At 32.8% G+C, this 26,975-nt stretch overlaps 1 long non-coding RNA gene across 1 annotated transcript in view; it reads left to right on the top strand.

Annotated features, from left to right (window-relative positions):
• Positions 1-26,975, top strand: part of LOC309611541 — a 39,401-nt gene extending 12,426 nt beyond the window's left edge. The window contains exon 2 of the long non-coding RNA XR_014234583.1: positions 1-26,975. This exon is cut by the window's left edge and continues 5,582 nt beyond it. This is a non-coding gene — a long non-coding RNA (uncharacterized lncRNA).

Raw genomic sequence — 26,975 nt, 5'->3', positions numbered from 1 at the left:
TATGCACTTGGGAAAACTGTTTTTAAGACTATGAAAGGTCGTAAATACTAATAATCTACCATGTCACTAATGAGTGGATACTCTTATTAGATACTAGGATAGAGTTATCAGTAATATGCCTTTGAAAGTTTGAGGAAATGCTGTAATATCTGTCTCCACCTGAGGTTTGTTAAATGGTTTGGTTAGAACACTGGTTTAAATGAAAATTAGTTATGTGCATAAAGTGGTAAGGAATTTAAGAATAAATAACTATCTCTTCCTCAAAGATTACTGCACTGGGCTTCCCTGGTGGCGCAGTGGTTGAGAGTCTGCCTGCCGACGCAGGGAACACGGGTTCAAGCCCTGGTCTGGGCGGATCCCACATGCCGCGGAGCAACTGGGCCCGTGAGCCACAACTACTGAGCCTGCGCGTCTGGAGCCTGTGCTCCGCAACAAGAGAGGCCGCGACAGTGAGAGGCCCGCGCACCGCGATGAAGAGTGGCCCCCGCTCACCGCAACTAGAGAAAGCCCTCGCACAGAAACGAAGACCCAACACAGCCAAAAGTAAAATATAAATAAATAAAAATAAAAAATAAAAATAAATAAAAAGACTGTCTTTTTAAAAAAACAAAACAAAAAAAAAAGATTACTGCACTGAGAGTCAGGAAGTAGGACAATTACACTGTGAGTCTGAAAAGTTTGTGCTTAGGTCTCTGCAACTTCTGAGCAGACTGTCATGAAAGACAAATTATAGATTGAGAAAAAGGCTGTTTGGTTACTGTTATTATTAGAAATATATTAAACAAAATGAAGGGAATTCATTTGATATACTGAGCAAGCAAACAAAACACATAAAAGTCCAAATACCTTCCAGGCTAATTGACAGACTTGTTAATGTTCTCTCACCACATTCAACACATTCCAGCTCCTTGTAAAAGGCCAATTCTCTTCCCCAGTGTAATTCGTGGTTCATTAACTTTCAGTTGGTTAGAAGTAAAAAATTACTGGAGGGTCAGGTAGGTTCACACTAGTTTAAAAGAAACAATTATTAGGAAAAAAAAAATGGTCCTTAAGGATTTAAGTTTTTATTGTTTAGTAAACCTCCTTGAATTAACTTTCAGTGAAGTTTTATAATTCACCCAATGTCTGTTGAAGGGGAAAAAAGAAATACATCAATAGAAATGTTTTATGTGAAATCATAAGAATAACTGAATATTGTACCTGAATCATTGCTGTATTTTGACCTCATTAATGGCTTTATATTTTCTGCCTGTAAAAGTACCTCAGTCTCAAAATCCCAAGGCAGCTAAAGTAGTTATAACAATAGATAACTAATTGTGCAAATTTGTTCTGTTTTTAAATCAATAAAATCAAATTGTATTTTTGCTTCAAAGTTAATAGAATGGTATTGAATAGATATATATATGATTACAGGCCTGATAAAGCACATCACTTGATTTTCACACCCATGGCTTAGTGTGTTAATGTTGACTGCTGATAGTTAAAAGATAAATCAAAGTCAAATTATGGAAAAAGGGCAATGGAAGTACTGAATTCAATGAAGTTATACCTGTGGGAGATATGATCAAATGCAGCCTAGCTAAGATTTAAAGGTCAAATCTGTGTTGCTTCAGTTGCGATCCAGCCATGAAAAGTGTGATGAATTAGTGGTGAACAAAGGAATAGGGTCTTTTCTTATTGTTCCATTTATCTCCTGGATTACCTTGATTGGCAGAAATACATAGAACCAAAAGTTTTTGAAGCTCTCTGTTTTTCTCCTATTGACAAGAATGTGATAAGGAAGTTTAAGACCTCTACATTTCCAAGTGAACTGATAGTGAGACCATAGAGAAAACAAAATTATCAAAAGTATTCAATAAGACAAATCTTTCCAATGATAAGTACCTATTAAGATTTGAAAAGCTATTGAATTCTTTAAAGTGTTCATTGGGCCATTGGTAAGTTCTGCATAAATATCAGTAAAGGACCAGCTGTGCCAGTGGTGATGAATTAGTACAGTCTAATTTTTTTCTTGTTAGTAAGTTTGGACACATTTAGAACAGTATATTAAAAAATAAGATTGTAAAAAAAAAAAAAGATTGTAAAGAAAAAATTTGTATAAAAATTAACAAAAACTATTTTGAAATCTGTAAATTTAATATGAATGAATTAGAAAATAGATTCTGAAATTAAATCAACGATCTCTCTTCTTCATAATCCAATAAAAGTATACAGTGAACAAATATGCTTAAACCACTAATGTAATTGACTCATTTCTAGATCCTTGAAACAAGTCACGTATGTTAATGTCTTAGGTTGCTTTAGTTAGAATTAATCTTATTCAGATAGTTTTGATGTTTGTTAATACGTAAAACAAAAGGCTTAAAGAAATAAAGTTTTGTTTGCTTTCTTCTTACAAAGTTTGTTTTTTCTTTTTTTGTATGCTAGATAACTTTGCAAAGCTATATTCTGCACCGGTAAGTAGAAGTCTGAAGGCAAATCTTAGCAAAATGAGATATAATAAACATGTCTAAAAACAGCAATAATGTTGTTTTCTATTATTTGACTTAGCAGTTTGATGCAATTATTCATACACATTACTACTACTAAAATCAAAGTTATAATTGGAACAGTTTACATTTATTTAGCATTGCCCAATATGAAGAATTAACCAAAAAGTGAAAATCACTCTCTTAAAAGTTTTAGCTATAAAGGAGGTTAAAATCATATTACTGAATATGTGAATTATCTTTTGATTTTGAAACAGGGTTTTAAAAAATAATTGAATATAATTGAAAGCTAGAGTTTACTCTCAAACAATAACAACAATTCTTTTAAATGATTATATGCTAAGCACTGAGTTAAGGACTTTATTTTCTAGTAACATATTCATCTTACAACAAATCTAGGAGTCAGAGACTATCATTATTGCCATTTAGAGATGGGATTAAGTGATTGATCACAAGTCACACAACTAATACATGTTTGAATTCTACTTTGAACCTGGATTATTTGACTTCTTTACTCCTTGACTTCATTACACCACAGAGAGCTGCCTCATAACTAAACCACTAGCATTTGTTTGGCCTTTTAAATATTAAAGATGTTAAATTTTTTTTTTGTATTGGTCCTCTTTCTTAACTGTAAAATATCACACTTCATTTTGGATCAATAGCTGAGAAGTAATATCGTAATAATATTTCTATCTTAACTCAGAAGTAAACTTAATCATTAGTGACACTCATTCCTTGAATTACCACACATTCATTATTAAATAAAGATTTGTTGAGCTCTTCCTGGGTACAGTTCCTGTGCAATATTGCTATGGTTTGAATGTTGTGTCTTTTCAAAATTCATATGTTGAAACATAACCTTCAACGTAATGATACTTATTGGTGATTAGGTCATGAGGGCCGAACACTCATGATTGGGATTAGTGCCTATATAAAAGAGACCCCGCAGAGCTCCCTAGCCTTTCCACCATGTGAGGACTCAGTGAGAAGTCCACAGTCTGTAGCACCGGACCCCAACCATGCTGGTGTCAGGATATTGGACTTGACATCCTCCCAAACTGTGAGAAATAAATTTCTGTTGTTTTGTAAGCCACCTACTCTGTGGTATTGTGTTATAGCAGCCTAAAGTAACTAAGAAGAATACTAATGGGTTGGCCAAAAATTTCATTCGTTTCTTTCTGTAATATGACTCTAGTAGCACTTAGTTGTCTTTAACTCCATCTGAAGCAATTTTGTTAGATTGTATAGTGACAACTGTCCTATCAGCATGCATTTAAAAAACATTTATCAAAATTGGTGAATTTTTGTGTAGCAATTTTAATATTGAAGATGGAAGAAAAAAAGCAACATTTTTGGCATACTATGCTTTATTATTTCAAGAAAGGTAAAAATGCAACTGAAACACAAAAAAAGATTTTTGCAGTGTATGGAGAAGGTGCTGCGACTGATCAAATGTGTCAAAAGTGGTTTGCGAATTTTCGTGCTGGAGATTTCTCACTGGACTATGCTCCACAGTCGGGTAGACCAGTTGAAGTTGATAGAGATCAAATCGAGACATTAATTGAGAACAATCAGTGTTATACCACTCGGGAGATAGCCGACATACTCAAAATATCCAAATCAAGTGTTGAAAATTGTTTGCACCAGCTTGGTTATGTTAATCGCTTTGATGTTTGGGTTCCACATAAGTTAAGCGAAAAAACTTTCTTGACCATATTTCCACGTGCAATTCTCTACTTAAACGTAATGAAAATGTTCCGTTTTTAAAACAAATTGTGATGGGTGATGAAAAGTGGATACTGTACGATAATGTGGAACAGAAGAGATCTTGGGGCAAGCGAAACGAACCACAACCAACCACACCAAAGGCCGGTCTTCATCCAAAGAAGGTGATGCTGTGTTTATGGTGGGATTGGGAGGGAGTCCTCTATGATGAGCTCCTTCTGGAAAACGAAATGATTAATTCCAACAAGTACTGTTCCCAATTAGACCAACTGAAAGCAGCACTCGACAAAAAGCATCCAGAATTAGTCAACAGAAAACGCATAATCTTCCATCAGGATAATGCAAGACCACATGTTTCTTTGATGACCAGGCAAAAACTGTTACAGCTTGGCTGGGAAATTCTGATTCATCTGCTGTATTCACCAGACATCGCACCTTTGGATTTCCATTTATTTCGGTCTTTACAAAATTCTCTTAATGGAAAAAATTTCCATTCCCTGGAAGACTATAAAAGGCACATGGAACAGTTCTTTGCTCAAAAAGACAAAGAGTTTTGGGAAAATGGAATTATACGAAGTTTCCTGAAAAATGGCAGAAGGTATTGGAACAAAACGGTGAATAGGTTGTTCAATAAAGTTCTTGGTGAAAATGAAAAATATGTCTTTTATTTTTACTTAAAAACCGAAGGAACTTTTTGGCCAAGCCCATGTTTAGTCTACTTTTAGGTACAACATGTAGTGGTTAAAAAGATACCCAAGTTTCTTACTCTTGAGGAGTTTGGTTGGTGAAAATAGATCATAAACAAAGAAATAAAGAAATCTGCCTAGAAATATGGTAAAAGAAAAAAAAAGTTGATTTAGTGTTAATATAGACAGAGGCACTCTGTGGTCTCCCGTTCTATACACTGGACTAAGATCAACTCTGTTTTAGTTACTCATCTATGTAGCAGTAGAAGCAGTATAGTAGTAGTTAAGACTTTGCACTTTGGAGGAAGACCTCAGTATATAATCCAGACCCATCAACACCTACTTACTAGTTTTCATAAACTTCAGAAAATTTCATAACCTCTTTAAATCCCAGTTTCCTCTTCTGTAAAATAGAAAGTCATGCCAGCTCCATAGAGTTAATGATAACAATAATAATAGTGATTTTGATAAATAAATTTGAAACATTTTTTAAAAATCATGAAAACCATTAGGTTTTTCTTCTTCATATTAAACTTTCCCACTACTTTCAAACAATTTTCTATAATTTGTGATTGTTAGGCTTGGTTAAATAGCATTTAATATGTAACAATTATATGTCATTCTCCGTGCTATGCACTGGAGATAAGGTTGTAAAAAGTAAATAATATGGTTATCAAGAATTTTATAGTCCAGGGAAGAAGAAAGACATGAAGCAAATCATTTTTAGTATAATGAGTGATTAGTTTGCTTTCTTTTTACAGAAAATAATTACATTTTCTTTCTCATTCTGTTTTAAGCTCCCACGTATAAATCAGGTAGTGACTAGAATTAATTGATTCCTATAACAAACTATAGTAAGACAGGTATTAGTAAGAGAAATGATGGCTATATGACAGTTATTACATTAACTGAAAGGCAGGGCTACATTAAGCTATATTCAGAATGCTAAGGTATCCAACTAAAAATATATTTTATTTAGGAAAATTTAAAGAAAAAATAAAAAGGCTCTAGTTATGTCACAGGTGCTAAAGCCCATATTTTACCAAAAAGGTTAAGTCAGCAACAAATCAGCCATTTTACTCTGCAAGTGTTTGGAAGATTTCAAAAGAAGAAATTATCCAATAATGGAATGATCCGTTAAGGTTTAGCTGTTCATGAGAAAGAAAAGCTATTAAGGCTACAAGCTTTCTTGCCCTTTTTTGTACATAGATATTTTTAAATAGCAGAAAAGTAAATGTATGCTTCAAAATCTGGGCTTATTGCTTAAACCCTTTCTCATCTCTTAGTTTTGGATTTGCAGGATATGCAAAAGATGAGGATATTTTCCTCAGATAAAATTTCCTCCTTGTCCAATAAGTTTTTCAGATATCACAGGCATTTTACACTACTGGAATCTCAAATTTATAGTAAATACAGTTTTAAGCAATAGAAAAGAAATTGTATTAAGTTTTCATCATATTAATGAATATTCCTTATCTAGATAATTCTTTTGTTTTTACTACTTTTAATCCTAAAGTGTATTATGGAAACCAACATATTAGTTGACTAACAATTATTTCATTTTATTTTTATGTCAAAATAAATGAATCTTGTGAGCCTAATAGCTTGTATTCATTTTCTCAAAACACAAAGAGCTGCCTTGAGATTTAAGACCATGAATAAAACAAAGCAATTAGGGTAAGTGTGCAATTTTGATCATTATACGTAGCTATGATCATGCTTCAAAGCTACATTGGAAAAAAAGGATGCTACCAATTTTTCTACAGTGACAATAAAAAACTGTGAAAAGCAATATAGATTACATATTTTGAATGTATTGATTAAATTTATATTGGCATAGTATACAAACAGGAATATTTCAATACATGGTGCTTCATATAACATAGTTTAACTTTCTGGTTTCTGACATGGACTTTTATTTCTTATTTTAAACTGAACCTGACCCTGAGATCTAAATGGATAGTATTATTTTTTAATGTGATTTACATTTAAAAGGTGCATTTTCATCTTAAATCTAAGTTGGCCATATTCTGTTTATGGTGGGTAGTATTTAAATAGTTTTTGAATGGAGGCTGAACATTGAAATTTTTGATGGGAGAGGGAAATGACACCAACATCACTATACACTTCCTTGAATCTGAAGACTGATAGTTCATTGAATTTCAGCCTGAATTACCCCTACCCTTGGAGGATTATCTAGAGACTAGAAAGAGGTTTCTGGGGAACAAAACTTGGATCAAGAAACTCACATCATGCCCTTTTAAATCTAAATCCCAACTAAGAGTCAGGATGAAAGCCAAATGAGGATGAGAGTGCCAGATTAGATTTGGGACCAATAAATTAAATAATTCAAGGCTGGAGAACTAAGATGAAAATATGTAGGCTCAGCTAGGGATAAGTTTGAAAGCTAGGTGTCATTAACTTTTGAGATTACCTTCAAATGCATTTGAATATATTTATATAGATCTAAAATGCTCTAAACTTAGTGAGGACAGGGTGTAACTGTGAGTATTTTTAATACTTTCTAGTATAATAGGTATTTTTGGTGTCCTGTTTTCTGTCAATGACACTAATGCCTTGATCTGTATTCTTAGTCTTCAAGTTGTTTATCCATTTTAATAAAAATGTGTTGTTTCCTATGTGTCAGAAACTTTTTTAGGTGCTGTGGTAAACAAGATAGACAAAGTCACTGTCCTCTTAGAACTTGGATTCTAGTATGAAAAACAAATTAAGCAAGTTAGATGCATAATGAAGCAGTGGTAAGTGCTAAGAAGAAGAATAAAGAAGGTAAGACTGATGGAATGCCTCAGAGAAAGAAAGTCAGGAACAGCCTCTCTGAGGAGGTGACAATTCACCAGAAATTGTGAGCCATTTAGGGAGCCAGTCTTGTGAAGATCTGGAGACTGAGTGTTCCAGATCTCCAATTAAGATTAACAATCTCTTACTTGTTCCAAAAGGAACAATTAATACATGTAATGTGTGTCAGTCTAATCAAATAAGTCTTTTAGATGTCTTTGCAATCATTCAAACACACTTCATGCATTCTGCATGTATATGTAAATTGAATCACACCAAAACCCATACCTAATCATGTCACTTGCCTGCTCAAAATTCTCAATGGCTCCTCATCACCTAGGGAAGAAAGCTAAACCCAACTTGCCTGGTTTTTAAGTCCTCTGTGATCTGTACCAATACTGTTCCTCCCGTATTTCCAACTTGACCCTTTACATGATTTATGCTGGATCCACAAAGGACTACTTTCCATTTCTTAAACATAAATCCCTCCCCTTTTCTTGCTTTTAGAGCATTTCCACAGCTTTTCCTCTGCTAATTTTAATAACTAAAATCATCTAAGGTTTAGTTCAAATGCCACTTCTTTTGAAGACTTCCAGTGATTTATCTCTCCTTCGAACCATTTTAAAACTGCCTCATTATTTTTACCTCATAAGAGAAGAGAAAGTATCCTAACATGTAACTCAGGGAGAATGAGTGATACTATAACATTAATCACACAAGGCTCTCTTCATCATTGTTTATATTTCTGTGTTCATCTGCAACCAGATTATGAACATGTCAAAGAGTTCGTAGGGAATTAACTTGCTATCTGTGTATCTGGCACTGAAACTCCAATGAGTGATCACAAAACATCCCAGACATAACTAAAATATATTGGAATCAAAGAGGTTTTGAGCTTCCTGGTTATATTTGGGTATATGGTTAAGTGTGTTTCTTAGTCCAATCAGGCTAACGAACAAAAATACCTTAGACTGGGTGGTTTATAAGCAAGATAAATTTATTTATCACAGTTGTAGTGGCTGGGAAGTCCAAGGTCAAGGCACCCGGCAGAATCAGTGTCTGGTGAGGATTTGTTTCTGGGTCCACAAACAGCTGTCTTCTCACTGCGTTCTTACATGGTGGAACTACCAGGAGAGCTCTCTGGGACCTCTTTTTTCAGGGCAATAATCCCATTCATGGGGGTAGAGCTGACCAATTATCTCCAAAATAACCTCCCAAAGGCCTCACCTCCAAATACCATCACACTGAGTATGGCAAGGAAACAGATTCTCCCCTACAGCCTCCAGAAGGAATGAAGCCTTGTTGACACATTGATTTTAGGACTTCCAACCACCAGAACTGTAAGATAATAAATGTATATTGTTTTAAGTCACTAACTTTGTGGTAATTTGTTATAGCAACAGTAGGAAACTAATACAGGTATTGCTGTCATCATTGTTGTTATTGTAATAATTATTACAACATTAAGTATACTAAGCAAACAGAGACTGTTGACTAGGTGAATCTTTGTAATTAAATCACATATTTGAATAATGAAAAAGAAGGAAATTTGTGTAATAGAAAAATAAAGGGATTTATATTTTATTATGGGAAAAAAAAAACCGTCCCAAATAATTATTAAATACAGAATTTCAAGAGTCAGGTGATATAGAATCTCTTGGCCTAGAGCAATATTCAGTATGCAATAAGACATGTAAGGATTTTTGCCTAGGTATGTTGTAATATTAGAGGGAAAGAATAGGTTAGAACTCATTTAAAACTCTCTAATTCTTCCCTTAATGTATTTGAGAATATTTCAAAATGATGACTGACTAAAAGGAATTTGGCTGAAATTTCTATTATTTCTCCCAGGAAAAGACACTAAAATTAAAATGTTCTAAAACAAAAACCATATTTATGGATACAGCACTTTATACACTGACTGAAGCTACATGTTAATGAATTCTAGCACACAAAACATGGGGGATAGACTCTAAGCAATTCTGTGGCTTCATGTAGCCATTTATGATGTATGTAATCTCTCGCTCCTCCTCTTCTCAGCTGCCAGCCCCTCTGGTTATGCCTTTTTTGTCTTTCTCTTAGTCTCTCTCTCTCCCTCTCTCCTGTGAATGTCTTGCTAATATCCTGTTAATGAACTTTATACTGAGATCTGACTAAATTATCTATCTGGATCTGCATTCTATTTGAACGTATGTGTAGTGATCATCAGATGGAGCTTGGTCAGCAAGATGCACCAATGTTTTGTGAGAAGAAAGTTGATTCTGACTACTGTAGAGATGGCTGAAGAAACATCTAGAATATTGGGTAAAGAGCCACATAATTTAATCAAAGTCTTCAGGGCAGAATATCATTGGGTTCAAAACTACCCTGTACTTCATCCACTGGGCAATCCAACAGATACACTGCTTACTCTATATTCACCAATAATTTTGGAATGCATTTAGGTCGATCAGATACTCCCCAATGGTATAAATATCAATCATATTTTGTGAAGTGTTATAATGAACCATTTATTTTATGTGCACACTCAAGTCTTCTAACTACCATTTTTTTTCCTTCTCTATCAAGTTGTGTTTTTTTATTGCCTTTGTTTTTCTTTTCTTTACTTAAATATCCTGTGTGGCTTTAAAATGAAAGTATTTTTAATTGAGTGCAATTAGATCCTTAGTAGGGACTTTTCTGTAAAATTGACATTTCATGCAAATGCGTAATATCAAGATTTCTTTACTAATTTATATCAAATTCTTTACTAACTAATATCAAATATTCTTTACTAATCCTCATGCAGTATCCTTCTTAACTGATTTGGATTTATTCCTTAGGGATTAATTTGTATAACTAGAGAAATTTTACTTCAATCAATTGGAGAGCTACTTAATTTTTTTTTTTTTTTTTTTTTGGCCACACCAAGCGGCTTGTGGGATCTTAGTTCCCCAACAATGGATCGAACCTGTGACCCCAAAAGTGGAAGCACAGAGTCCTAATGACTGGACCTCCAGGGAATTCTGAGAACAAATTAATTTTAAATTCATTTTCATTTTTCTTTTTTTAAGGTTTATTTTGGCTCAGAATATATAAGACTAATTATATTAACTTTTTTAGTCCTGTGAAATGATTCCATTAAAAAATATTTTAGGTAGTAGCCTGTAGCCTTTTACCTTAGCATGTACCTTAGACATGTATGAATGGACCAATAAAGTACAGCCTAATGTGCCTTAAAGCTATATTCCCAATTCATGTGGCCAAGTTCCTCTTCAGAATTTGCCATGGACAATCTAGGATTTTATCTCTTGTCTATCACTAACTTAATCTCAGTTATCCTTTAATGTTAGCTAGTAGATTTGATTTTAAATTTTGTTTTGTTTTAATCTTTTACAGGACTAGACTGCAATTCTTTCTGAGAGTGAATGTTCCTGATTGTTATCCCTTTATTTAGTTTACTCTATTACTCAGTCTAAAATATTTATTATTCATCATCTGATAGAAATGTTCATTGCTATTTCTGCAGATGATGATAGGAGATTTATTTCCCTCCAGTGTCTTCTGCTTTTCATTGGTGGTTAGATTTGTTTATAGCTAAATTCTCTTAGACATAAATAAGACTTTCTTGTCATATCTTATATTATTTCTTTTATATCTTTTAGATATAAAAAGAAAGAAAAACTAAGATTGGAATCAGGAACATTTTTCTTCTCAAAATATATTTTAATCAGGTTTACTTTATAAATTTGCTTAATTAATTGACTTCATTTTGTTTCAACCAAATTTACTTCTTCATTTAAATCAGATATTCTTGTATGTTTGCATTGCATTTGAACACACAATATGCTTTATGATAGGCTGTTTGTCCAACACATATTTGTTGGCAATATTCCATTTTTCATATACCAATCCTGTTTGGAGTGAGCTTACTGTCTACTAAGAGAGATAAAATAGTATTAGTTTTACATTTAGGTAGTACCTTTATGTAACTTGGGCTCTGGAGTTGACTGACTGCCTGTGTTTATATTCCTGTCTTATTTCTTTCTAGATAAATCATCTAAGATAATTTTTTAACCAGTTTCTTTATAAAAAGGAAATAGTTATAGTACCTGTCTTATAGAGCTATTTTTGGAACAAAATATATTATTAATAATAATAGTCAAAGTAATAATGATAGTATTTATTAACTGCTCATTATATACTAGGCAGCGTTTTAAGCATCTCACCCAAAGTAAAAAGAGAAACTTGGTAGATTGCCCAACTCACTCACATAGTCCAAAAGACAGAGTAGGAATTTAAACTCAAAATTATCTACTTACAAAATCACTTGAACATTTCTCTTATACATAATAACTAAACAAATTCTCTAAAGGGAATTGTTTTGCTTTGGTTGATGATGATGAAGTTGATGGTGGTAATGATGATAAATGGGTAAAAATGACATATTCAACCCTTATTTTCTAATTTATCAACTACATGAGTAGTCATATAACAAAAGCAATTTATTTTCATTAGATTTTTTTAAAAATCCTTTTCAATTTATTTTCTGCGACACTATTAGAGTAAATACACTACAAGTGTGAATACACATTTTAGTTTTCAAATTAAAACTTTAATTAGGTCCTTGATGTTAATTGTTGTTAAACACTTATTCTGCTAGCAATGTTATGTTTCACAAGTCTAATAAGAAAAATGTGATGTTAATATAAAAATATTTGTTTTTGTAAAATAGTAATTTATCCTCCAATTTATATTTTCTATTGCATCAGGATAATTGCAAATGGCTTGCTATATTACAGAATGAGTTTTATGTAACCTATCTTTAAAAAGGAAATTTTAAAGCTTTATGATAATTTCAAAAAATAAGGATTGAAACAATTTTTAAGCAATCCATATTTTTAGATCTTGCATTGAGAAAACTGGTTATACAGAAGGAAAAAAAAAAACCGTATCTACATTCAACAAAGACCGGAGAGGTTAGTTTCTATAGCATTTCTTTTTTTCACTCCATCCTCAGAAGACAGAAGAAAAGGACAGGTGAACATTTCCTACAAAAGCAGTCATTTGTTCTCTGAATTCAATGGTACCAAAGTATAAAACCCATTGCTATAGACTCTGCCAAAGACATTCAGAAAGTCTAAAGCTTCCTTTTGCTATGAAAGATAATACTTCTGTGACATCTTCAAAGGAACCAAATTTCATACTTTTCTACATTTGTAAACCCCACACTGGGGGATATATTATGGGTAACAAAACCAGTAAGAAAATGAGAGTGTCTACTATTACAGTGAAGGAAAAAAACTGTAACCAAGAATTATATATGAAAGAGATATACATATTATGTTTATATTTAAACTGAAAAATATGTGAATGTGTTATGTATTATCAATAACTCAAGCAATAACTGCAAGCATTTTTTTAACTCATAATCAATACTGAGGCATACAATGATATAGCATTTTCAAAGTTTTCAAGAGTATCAATAGACTGTTCAAATGTATAATGTTCATTAAACAGTACTTGTATGTAATTATTTTGCATTTCTGGTAGACTTAACATGTAAAGTGCTTAGCATTATTTATGATTTTTCCAGACATGCCATTTTCTTTTAGCAATGCCTTTGGCTTTTAAATAGTGCTTCCCATTAATAAAAGGAAGTGACATTTTAAAATGAGGAACGAATCTAAGCTTTAAATAAATTGCATATGATTTACAATTTCAAATCTGGAATTTGAATAGAGTTGTACTATTCAAAATATGTTCTCTCATTACATGGTTTAAGTTTGAAGTATAAACCATTGTTCATAATCTTACACCTCCATTAAAATGTCTTGTTTCCATCCAGAATATTAGAACAGATCCTTAACATACAATGTGAAGCATATGTAGTTAATTAGCTAAGCAATAGTGGTACATTGTTTAGTCAAAATTAAGGTGTATTTCATTTTCGAAATACTGAAATTATCTTTTAAGGTACTGCAGCACACATGGGTTATTAAATATGCATTTCTCTCAGATTTTTCTTTATAAAGATGGTTTTATCAAGTATCATTAATAAGTGACATTTATGACCTGCAGCCGCCAACTGCCTTGGATTGTTTTTTAGAATTCTTCACTAATCTAATGTATTGCTCTTATTGCACGTTCTTGGGCTCTCAAAAATATTTATTTTTCAAATATTTCAATTTTAATTAAGGAAAAAGATTATTGAAAGGCCCATGGCATGAAAGATCATATGACTTAAAAGGTAGTCAGTGATTTATGACATTGTTATTCCCCATTATTGAGTAAATGATGCTTGAAACTGACTAATGTTTCTCTTCATTTTGTTTGTTGGAAACATTTATAACTTCCTCCAGGGATTTTTTTTGGTGCTTTATTGTAGAATAGTGCAGAAAAATAAAAAAATCTTGAACTGTCACTTGGTTTTAATTACATTTGAGAAATAATACTTTGGACTTAGTATCAATGTTACTGGGAGTCCTTTGACTTAGTAAACTTCATTTTGCATTTTTTGGACAACGTATGTATTGGTATAGGTGAAAAACAGCACTAATAATAAAATCCATTTCAATCAACATTACTTCAGATGACTAATCATTTTCTATTTTTGTATGCTTATATCAAATCATAGAAGAAAATTAGCTTTTCCCAATTACTTTCTTAGAGTTTAAGCCAACTGAACTGAACACGGACAGATGACATGATAGTCTGAGCTGTTATATAAAGTCACAAATATAATGGGCATTAAGAAAAGTTCTATTGTTTCAAAAGGAAAAGAAAGTATATGAAATACCTTCAATGTTTTTGCTATGAAGTTAAGAAATCTCTTAATGTACACATTCAACTTCTCTTTTTATGCTCAAGCATTATGCTCAAAAAGAGAACTTTATGTTATCTTTCCCTAGGGTTCCAAGACTGAACCCAAACTGTGGTCATCCCTGGATTTTGATGCTCAGCACAGTGGGGATCCATTTTACATTAATTTCTGACAGAAATAATTTATTCTTTGGAAAATTTATCAAGGATAAAAATTTTAGTTCAAGAATTTAAGATAAGTATAGACAAGGAAGATAGATTCTAAATGTAACACCAATGTTTTCTTCCCACTTTCATCTTGGAAAGAGAGTCTGAAATAAAACACAAATGATAAAGTGAATAATTTATTTTAAATTCATCAAATCATTGGGAATTCAACAATATTATTTTGGAGAATATATAACAAAATAATGGTTAAGACTACAAGCACCTGACAGACTTTGATTTAAATCACTTTTGCTACTAACTGTTTGTTATCAAGGGTAATTTACTTAATGTCTCTGAAGTTTAGTTGAATTTCTAAATTAAGATTATAACAAAAATAGACTTGATTTTTTTGGTTTGCTACAAAGGGAAAAAATGCAGTACAGTACATAAAACATTAGCACAGTGGCAGGCACAAATACATTTTCAAAAAATGTTTTTTAAAGTACTTAAAATGGTATACTGTTTAAGAGTTTTAGGTCTGCTTTCAGGCAGATGTGATTTTCAATCTAGAATTTACTACTTACTGGCTGAGAGAATTTGGGAAAGCTCTTCAAAATTTTTATGTTTATCTCTCTTTAAATGCAAACCAGATAGTAATAGTACCTACATCAGCTCTGTTTGGATGTGATAATACAAGTAATGCACTTATATACCCAGCACTTATATATGAAGTTCATAACAAATATTAGTTGTATTATTCCTGTTGTTGATAGAAGCATTTGAAAAGTTTTGTTTTTTTTTTCATTATTTTCTATCCACAGGATACTACTGGAGTATGTTAGCGCACAGAATAGATTTTAGAGGCTATGTTGGAAGCTGGACTCGCCTGCATCTGGAACAGCAGAAAAGCAGGAGGGGATATTCTATATCAGCTGACTTTTGCGCCTTCGGTGGGCTTTAATGGCACTAGTGATTTTCGCACCAGGAGCATGAGGAGACAGCATCATAGCCAGATCAAAAACGGAGCAGACGGAAATGCTAGAAGCCATGTGGCCATCAAAGGGAACAGTTCAATGGTGTACTGTAAGTCACCCTATAAGTAATCTATAAAATAGCTGGGGAGAAATGGTTGGAAGTCCTGCAATATGCACAGGAGGCAAAATCAGAGGAAAACTATTTTCTATTTATTTTAACCCTGCGATAGCCTAGTAAACATGATTTACATGGCTATCTAAAATTATTATTTGTTTCACTCTCCTTTACTTCCATAAATCTTATAGTCATTTCATATTTGTTCCTGGAGCTAGTCATTTCTTCCCCACGATCATGCACACGAGATGTTCTACGTGGGGATAGTTGGCTATATTCCAGACCAAAATACCGCATCACAGTTAATGAATAACAGCAGCAGTACCAACATTTTTGTTTTGCTGCCATGTGACACAGCTGCCTAGATCAAGCACCAACAATTCAGGGTGATGAGATGCCAGAATCAGCTTCTCTTCTAAATAAACAATTTGAAAGGAGTGAACAAATAACAACCTATTTTAAAAAACAGATAATCTCTTGTGTTTTATCACTGTCTATAAGAGAAAAGCAAGAAAATATGAAAAACCAGATCACAATTGGTGGCGTACTATATTTTACCACTGATATATATTAAAGATACTTCTTTAAGGTAAAGAATATAATGAGCCAATCTGACTCAGAAAGGCTTGACTTCAAGCCCAGTGCATAGAAATAATGGATTAAATGCATAACTAAACTTAAAGAAAGGGAAATACAAAGTTCCAGAAATAAAAGGGAAATCCAAAATTAGAAGAACAAACAGGGAATGTATCTGAAAGAATCAGTAATATATGAATCAGATATAAACCTTAATATGTGTCTCAGGCTTTAACATTCACTTCTAGAATGGTTTCAGGTTACAAGCTCTAAACACAAGCCTTTGGAAACTGTGAGGAAATTTTCCATCCACCTAGGACCTGGTGATAAAAATCATAGAAATTCAGCCCATTATTACTCATATATGTGGGACATACATTACCCTGCAAGCATGATTCAGAAATCTAAAGTTAAGAAATTAAAATCAAGTTTGAAACCAGTGAAAAAAACAGGGTCCTAGGCAGAGTCACCTACAAACATACCTCACAGAGACAAGTCCACAACACAGGAATCTATGGAAAACAAATGCCATGGCAAGTGAACTTAACACTGACATTTTATAAACCACAAGAGGAAATAAACTAGGCTTGATTGAGCTACATTCAGAGAAGTGCATTTAAAATTATCAAAGAGGAAAAAGAAGGAATAGACAATATAAGAAGTTGAGAAAGGCAGTATCAAGTGCATAGTTTTTCAACCACATCTTGACCCCATGAGAGTGGAACATTTCCTTACCAAGAAATAGTGTCCTTACAGCCTGTACTGGGCTTGTCACCTTGTGTAGGAATATCCTGTTTCAGACTCAACATGTACTCCTTTACCTTGCTTAAGCATGTGTGTCGTATGGCACCTGGCCAACCCCAATACCATATCGGTTGCCTGTGGAGGGGAGGTAGGTCCTTCTGATGCTGCACAAGAGGGATACATGCAGACCACTGCCCTGAATCAGCTGCCAGGAGGCACCTACTGGCCATGGGACCTGCTGACACACATCACTGAAGCCAGCCTTGTTCCATCTCTTCACTATGTGAATAAAGTGTCATTCCATCCAGACTCTGTTGTGTTTTCTTGGTGACTGATACCAAGATCAATGGGCAGAGGCGTTCAGATATCTGCTCCTGATAATAGGTAATAGAAGCCACTTGCTCAACATAAGATCAGTATAAAAAAGGAATAGGGCAATTTAATAAAAAAAGAAACTCTAGAAATAAATAATAGAAGTAAACTTAGAATAATAGAAATACATTATAAAAGCAAAAATGAATACAATGGCAGTGTTGGGTATAATAGAGCAGCTGAGAAGAACACTGAAGAATTTAAATATAGATCTGAGGAAATCACCTAGAATGCAATGAGAAAAAATAAAGAGATGTAAAATATGAAAAGTACATTGAACATAATATATATAATGGGAAGGTCCTGCAATGTTAATAGGCATTTCATAAGGAGAAAGTGCAAACAATGGTAAAAAAGCAGAGTTTCAAGTGATGATGGTAGGGAGCCATATTCTTTTCAGAGTTAAAGAAATAAATGAATTCTTAGAATGAAGAAGCCATCCAAGTCCTGACCAGAATTAAAAAGGTCAAAAACATTCCACTAATTCATAATGGCAAACTTACAAGACTTCACAAACTTTGAAAATGTACGAAAAAAATAGTAAAGATTTTATATAGAAAAACAATATTTAGAATTATGGCAGACTTCTCATTAAGAAAAATAAAAGCCAGAAGATAGTAGATAATACCTTTAAAGTTCTGAGGTAAAAGATATGTCAATTTCAAATGAAATATTTGCAGGGCATGCCTTAGAGAATAACTAAAGGGTGTACTTTAGGAAGAAGGTAATTGAATGCAAAAGAAAATAAGTTTATGCAACAATTAGTGATTAACAAATAAATTATAAAATGCTGGCACAATTAATGAGAATTAACTAAAAAATTCATAATAGTGACCAATGGGGTGCTTAGAATCAAAATGAAGCTAAAATTACATTACAGGGAAAATAGCATGGGAAAGCAAATTTACAGTGATGTAATGTCCTTGTATTATCCTATAAGAATATAGGGTAAAAATAAAGAGATTTTATTAAATCGGCATGCACGTTAAAATTTATGAGTAACCTAAATCACTGGAAATCAAATGGAAAAATTCAAAAGGTGGATAGAGTGAAGTGGGGGAAATGAAAATTGGATCAACTCAGCAAAAAGTAGGAAAAGAATAGGGGAGAGATCAAACATGTCAATAATCACCATGAGTTAAAATTCGTATAAAAACTCTAGAATGCATTGAAAATATCAAATAAAGTTTAAAACGTGCATATTTAATAATCCAATACATTTATTTCTCTAGATGTAGTCTAGAAACTTTTACACTGACTACTAGCAGATAGAAAGAATGTTTTGTTTATTCCTACATTGTTTGTTACAGAGAAAAACTGGAAACAGTATAAATATCCATCAGGACAGAAATGGATAAAGTATGATTTATTTGTATGTTAAAATATAATACATCAGTTAAAATGAATAGACTTTGGGAATGTAGACCTAGATAGATCAAAATATATAATATTGAGTTAGTTTGGTTTTCTATTATGCCATAAAAAATTACCACAAACTTAGTGGCTTAAACAAGATAAATTTATTATTTTTTTAGTTCTCTACATCAGGAATCTGACATATGTCTCATCAGGCTAAGATCAACATGGTATTAGGGCTTTCTGCCTTCCGGTAGGCTCTAGGGGATAATATTTTTCTTGAACATTTAGGTATTGGCAAAATTCAGTTTCATGTGTTTATAAGACTGAGGTGTCTATTTTCTTGCTGCCTATCAGCCTGGGGGCTGCCATTAGCTCCTATGGTCCTCTTTTTGGTCTTTGCACATAACCCTCACCTCTCAGAACCAGTGACAGGATGTGGAATCCTTCTCACACTACCATCTTGATTCACTCTTTTGCTTCTGTCATTGCATCTCTCTGACTACAGCCAGGAATTATTTTCCAATTAACTTGTGCAATTATATCATGCCCACCTATATAATCCAGGACAATCTCACCATCTCAAAGTCCTTAACCTTAATCAGAACTACAAAATCCTTTTGGCTATTTATGGTAACATTATCACAGGTTCTGATGAGTAGGGCACAGACATCCATGGGGCCATTATACTGCTTATCATAGATTCCAACCTCTGGCCCTCAAATGTTCTCATCCATCCCACATATAATTATCCCCATCCCAAGGTCCCCAATCCATTACAGCATCAACTAAAAGTCCAATAATCTCAATGACATTTCATCACCTTAAAAGACCAAAATCTCATCATCTAATTCATCCAAATTTGATATGGGTGAGTCTTGGTATAATCCATCCCAGGACACAATTCCTCTCCATCTGTGGACCTGTGAGACTAAAGAAACATGTTATATGCTGCCAAAATGCAATGGTAGGACAGGCACAGAATAAGGGTTAATGTATCAACTCAAAAGGAGAAAATGGAAGGGAAAATGAGACAATATTCCCAAGCTATTTTGCAATTCAGGCACACAAATTCCATTAGGTTTCAAGACCTAGGGATAATTCTCTACAGCTTGCATCTCTGCCCTCTGGCTCAAGACTGTGGTCTCTAATTATCATTATTTATTTATTTTTTTAATAAAGAAGTAGCAGATTTCGCAGCTAAGTAGTTTCATTAGCTTGTTTCTTGACACTAGAGTTTTGGGAATCCAATACCTTTTACTTATTTTATGTCTTGTTTGGTCCTGTTAGTTCAACCTGGCACTGTTTCTGCTGATATAAAATTCTGAAGAACGCTGTGGGTCTTCAACGTATGTCACAAAGATTCACTCCATTAAACAAGAGATGTGTTCATGGATCTCTCCTAGATAATTCAGTATGATACCATTTGTGAAAAAGTTTAAAAACTCATTAATGTTATATATTATTTGTGATTAATAGATATGTAGTGAAATAAAAACATGAGCAGGAAGAATACAGTGAATTCATAATTGTTTTGTCTGTAAAAGAAGATTAGCTGGGAAATGGAAATATGAAGGGGATATTTGAAATGTCTTTACTTCTCTATGAGTCTTTTTTTTTTTTTTAACTACTGCTTCTGAAGCAAAAATATCATTTGTTAATTCTGGATGGTAAATATCTAGATGTTTGTTACATCAGTCTCTATTATTTCCTACAGTTAAAAAAAATTACAACTAAATATACAAAAACATCATAATTCTTCAGGGATTTGTTCTAATAAATGGATTTTAGGTCAACAACTCTACAAACATTCTCAGTTGAACATTCAGCAGCTGAACAGTGGGCTTTCTGGAGCAAGCCAAGGCCTCTAAAGATGCCATTTGGCAGAGACAGATGGGCAGATAGGCACTGTCCAACATTTAGCATATGCTTCTCTGTGGAGTTCAGAAAATGCTTTCTAGGTGTCATTTTTACATAGAATTAGTTACAAAAGTAGACAATGGTTATTAATCTCCCAAATGCCACCATTTGTCCCATAAGAATTTGTGAGATTGTTCCAATATTCTATTCTTTTTTAATATATCTTTATTGGAGTATAACTGCTTCACAATACTGCGCTAGCCTCTGTCGCACAACAAAGTGAATCAGTCATATGCATACATACATCCCCATATCCGCTTCCTCTTGAGCCTCCCTCCCACCCTCCCAATCCCACTCCTCCAGGTCATCACAAAGCACCAAGCTGATCTCCCTGTGCTATGCTGCTGCTTCCCGATAACTATTTTACATTTGGTAGTGTGTATATGCTGATGCTACTCTCCCTTCACACCAGCTTCCCCCTCCCCCACTGTGTCCTCAAGTCCATTCTCTATGTCTACGTCTTTATTCCTGCCCTGCCACTAGGTTCATCAGTACCATTTTTTTTTCCAGTAGTCTATTAAACTTTTTAAAGAGCCAGACTTACTAACCCTTGAAATTGCTCTTAATTAGATTTAATTATTTATATTTCACTTGATTAATATGTGACTTTAATTTTTTAAACTTAATGAATAAAATAATTAAAACAATTTAATATCTATTAACGCAGATATATAAACATGATAGTTTTATTTCTTCTTATAAAAATAATTAATTTTAAAAAATCCCACATGTTTCTACTCTTCTCATTTTGATACAAGCTTCTTACTACTGGTGATAACAAGGAAGTACATGCTCAAGTTCTCCATAACTTTTGTTTTAGAAAACAGAAGAACCAAATGTGGACCAACAACAGTTTTCAGTTAAGGCAGTGTCCCTCCCATTAGCCCAAATCTGAGAGGAGTTTGAAGAAGCATTTTCAGGGACAACATAATGAAATTTGTATTTAGTTTAAAATATGAAAATCCCAGCAGGTTATTTTGCAGATATAAACAAACTGATTCTAAAGTTTGTATAGAAAGGCAATGGACCCAAAATAGCCAACATACTATTGAAGGAAAAGAACAAAGTTGATAAACTAGATGCTACCTGACTTCAAGAATTACTATTGAGCTAGAGTAAACAAGACAAAGGTATTAGCAAAGGTATAGACAAATAGATCAATAGAACAGAATAGAGAGACCATAAATAAACTCTCACAGAGTCAACAGATCTTTGACAAAGAAGCAAAGATAAAACAATGGAAGAAATGTGGGCTTTTCAACAAATGGTGTGGAACAACTGAATATACCCACACAAAATAAATGAATCTAGACACTGACTTTAAGCCTTTAACAAAAATTAACTCAAAATAGATCATAAACCTAAATGTGAAATGCAAAACTTTAAAACTCCTAGAAGAGAGCAGAAGAAGTCCTAGATGATCATGAGTATGTTGATGCCTTTTTAGATAAAACATCAAAGACACAATCTATGAAGAAAATAATTGGTAAGTTGGACTTCATTAAAATTAAAAATTTCTGCTCTGCGAGAAACAATGTCAAAAGAATGAGAAGACATATCACAGACTGGGATCAAATATTTGCCAAAGACACACCTGATAAAGAGCTGTTATTCAAGCTATACAAAGAACTCTTAAAACAAAAAGAAAATAAACAACTCAATTTAAAAATGGGCCAAGGAACTTCACAGACACCTCACCAAGGAGATACAAAGATAACAAATAAGATGTTCCACCTGTAATGCAAATTAAAATAATGAGACATCATTGTACACCTATTAGAATGGCCAAAATCCAGAACACTGACAACACCAAATGCTGGTGAAGAGGAAGATAAATTCTCATTTATTGCTGATGGGAATGCAAAATGGTACAGATATTTTGGAAAACAATTTCTTATAAAACTGGACATATTCTTACCATAGATCCAGCAATCACACTCCTTGGTATTTACCCAAAGAAGCTGAAATGTATGTCCACACAAAAAAAACTGCACAGAGATGTTTATAGCAGCTTTATTTATAATTTCCAAAACTTGGAAGTTACCAAGATGTCCTTTAGTAGGTGAATGGAAAATAAACTGTGATACCTCCAGACAATGAAATATTATTCAGTGCTCAAAAAACTGAGCTATCAAGCCATGAAAAGACATGGAAGAAACTAAGTGCATATTACTAAGTGGAAAAAAGCCAATCTGAAAAGGCTACATACTGTATGATTACAACCATATGAAATTCTGGAAAAGACAAAAGCCAATAAAAAGATCAGTAGTTTCCAGGTAGGAGATGGGAAGGGATGAATAGACAGAGATAGAGGATTTTAAGGGCAGTGAAACCACTCTGATATGATATTGGTATATGATATGATATATGGTATTACAGTGATTGATACATGTCATTATACATTTGTTTAAACCCCACAAAATATATAACACCAAGAGTGAAACCTAATGTAAACTATAGGCTCTGGGTTTTTATGATGCATCAATGTAGGGTCTTCCTGGTAACAAATGTACCATTCTGGTGAGTGATGTTGATAATGAGGGAGTCTATGTATGTGTGGGGCAGGGAGTACATGGGAAATCTCTCTACCTTTCTCTTAATATTGTTGTGAACCTAAAACTACTGTCAAAAAAATCATAAAGTCAGAAAGAAAGAAAGAAAGAGAGAGAGAGAGAGAGAAAGAAAGAAAGAAAGAAAGAAAGAAAGAAAGAAAGAAAGAAAGAAAAAGAAGGAAAGAAAGAAAAAGAAAGAAAGAGAGAGAGGGAGAGAGAGAAAAAAAGGCAGAAAGAAAGGAAGAAAGAGAAAAAGGAGAGAGAGAGAGGGAGGGAGGGATGGAGAAAGGAAGAAAGAGAGAAGAGCAGAGGTAATTGACAGAGATAGGTGCTAAGTTCAAGTTGCAGCTTACGCTCATTTCCAAGGTTAGGACAAAATCTTGTCTCAGAGATCCCTGGCACACTCCTTGATCTTTACAGCAAGCTCCAATATTTGCAAAGGATAGAAAAAATAAAATAAACATTAATTCTGTATACTGTTTCTCTCACTCTTTTATTTGCTATTTCCCCATTAATGTTGGCTGTGAAATGGATAGATCTTACCAATAAAAAGGAAAAGGAATTGCAGACTTAAGATAATTTAAGAAAATATCATACATTTTATTACATGCATATTCAATGTGTATGTACATGAGGTATCTACTATCAATACTATATAGCACATATTTTGTTAAAACAGCATCATCCAATTCCTCAAAAAATGCAATTCATTAATGTTTCTTTAAACTTACAAAATTCTGAGAAGGATGTTATGAACAGCAATCCAGAAAAAGCCCATACAAAAATAACACTGTACTATTTAACAAGCTTATCCCATTAACATTCTGCCTTCTTAAACAGTTTCAAATGTGAAAAGGCTAGGCAGAAATCCAAGAATAAAAATATGAACCCAGGTGAAATTGAAAAGAAACTGGAATGCATAATGTGGCAAGTTTTACGCTAATAATTTATGCCTTTGCCTCTCTGAGCAATACATAGTAGAAAACTTTTAAGATAAGTGAGCTTCTTGTAATTTTGTTGTCCAACTATTCTATATTTGCTACTTTGATTTTTCTCTTAAATCAGTAATTGTTTGAAAGCATTTAAAAAAAAATTAAGTGGTTGACTTGTTTATACTTTTACTACTGATTTTTCATTCTACTACATTATGCTCAGATGAACGAATTTCTGCCTTTTAAATTTTCTTAATCTGTGATTTTAATTTTTTCTAATTTCATGAAATTTAATGTCACACTCTCATCAAGAGCTAATTTGTAATATCTCTTTTCTTAGAGCTGCCTGAAGCTTATCCTGACAGTTCTACAGAATTTGTAAGACTTACTTAAATTATTCAGCAATTATCAATATTAATAATTAAATATATATTGATAATTAAAAACCTCTTTATACACTCCAATTACTAAAGACTCCTGAAAGAAAGAGATATCACTAAGCAGTATTAACCCCTTCTCATTCTATTCATACATAAAAGTTATTTTAATGATATCTGAAAATTTGAATATGTATTTCTATAAAAGAAAAACACATTTTTAAGAATAAATAAGTTCTCTAGATGTGCACAATCACAAATATATAAGCTTACACTGGGATTTGATTTGCACTTTATATTTAACAAGATATTATAACCAAAGCTTAGATTTAACTGTCTCCTAAATATCAAGCATCAACAGTTTCCTTTAGTAGGTGCTTTCTGATTGTTGATCATCCTAGAAAACAAATGAGCTTCTTCAGTTAGTGAAACCACCACTCAATACTTCCTTTTGATTTTCTTCCTTTAGACAACCCATGATTACAAATACTCACAACACAATAATAATTGTAATAATAATAAAGAGTAATGCTACTACTATTATTACTGGTAATATATTTATCAGATTAGGCTGTGGTAACAAACAAAACTCCAAGTAGAAACAACTTATGACAACAATGTGTTTCCCATATTATATCCATCATGTTTGGCTGCTGGTCTTCACTTTTTATTAACGTTGAGTCTCACAGTAAGGAGCAGGTTTTATCTAAGACATGCTATCTTCAGGATTAAAGAATATTTTCTGGGAATAATGCAGGCATGAAGATTTCAATATATGTCTTTGGGAGAACATATGAATGCAGTTTTGTGGGACATATACCATGGAGTGGAATTGTTGAGTCACAGGTTAGATATACTTTCAATTTTAATAGATACTTCCAAAGAGTCTTCTGAAGTGATTATAACTTTTCATATCCCACTAGCCCACTAGTACTGTACAAGTTTCTAATTCCTCATTTATACTTGGTATTTTTCATCTTTTACTTTTAACCATTCTCATGAAATTATATCACATTCAGGTTTTAATTTGTATTTCCCAGAAAACTACTACAGTGGAACAACTTTTTGTATATTTAGTAGACTTTTACATATCGTCTTTTGTGAAATGTCTATTCAAATATTTTGCCTATTTTAGAAATTGTGTTGACTGCCTTTTTCTTATGGATTCATAGAGGCTTTAATCGATTATTCATCCTTTGTTAGATATATGTGTTGAAAATGTCTTCTGCCACTTGGTAAGTTGCCTTTTCATTACCTTAATGATTTTCCTTAATGAGCAGAGGTTTCAATTTTAATATAGTCTCCTTATCTATTTTCAATTATATTTAGCAATTTCATGCCTGATTAAGAAATATTTGCCTACTCCCAGATCACAAAGTAGCTTTTCAATATTTCCTTCCACAATCTTAACTATTTTACCTCATATATATATATACATATAAATATGTGTGTGTGTGTGTGTATATATATATATATATATATATATATATACATATATATATATATATATATATAAAACAGATCTAGAATTGATTTTTGTGCATGGTGCAAAGTAGGGGTCAAAACATTTTTCCATATGGATATTTAATTTATCCTACACAATTTACTGAAAAGATTGTTATTTTCCCCACTGCAGTGCAGTAGGACTTTTCTCACTTTTCTCATTTTTCACTTTTCTCAATCAGGTGATTATATATGGTCTGTTTTTAGATTATCTATTTGTTTGAGTGATTTATTTTTATATTTATTGTACTGATTCTGATTGTCTTCCTAATCATATATCCTTATATGTCTTCATATCTATATTAAATCTTCCATGTATTAATTTTCTATTGATGCTGTAACAAAGTACCACAAATGATGTGACTTAACATAAATTTGAGAATGACATCAAGATGGCAGAATGGAAATCCCAGCTCTTGTTCCCTCACAGAAACACATTTAACAATGATACACAACATATTTGTGTATATATATACACAAATATATAACAGTGATATACCCTGGATCTGAACATCGCACATCTAAGGAACTCAGGATGATGGAGTGGGTGCCTCCGCACGTGATGTTGACTTCTATACCAGAGAAAAGGAGAAAGCTCTAAGAATTCATGTTTTTCTTTTAGTATTTTTTATTTTGTTTCATTTTTGTTTTCTGTTTAAGTTAGTTTTGTTTTTATTATTAATTTTGGTTTTTGGGCTCTCTTGTCTGTATGTTCTCTTGTTTTTTGCTTCCCTTGTTACTTTTGTCACTGTTGTTGTTGTTTTATTTTGTTTACCTGGATTTGTTTTCATTATTTGTTTGGGTTTTATTCCTCTGTCTGTTTTCTTTTTTTTGTTGTTTGTGTGTTTGCATTTGTTCAGTTTTGTTTTTATTTGTCTTGGGTTTTGTCTTTTTTTTTTTTTTTTTT

The sequence above is a fragment of the Balaenoptera borealis genome (genome assembly GCF_965194805.1).
Source record: "Balaenoptera borealis genome assembly, chromosome: 1".
Lineage (NCBI taxonomy): Eukaryota > Metazoa > Chordata > Mammalia > Artiodactyla > Balaenopteridae > Balaenoptera > Balaenoptera borealis.
This window is presented reverse-complemented; position numbering and strand designations above follow the sequence as displayed.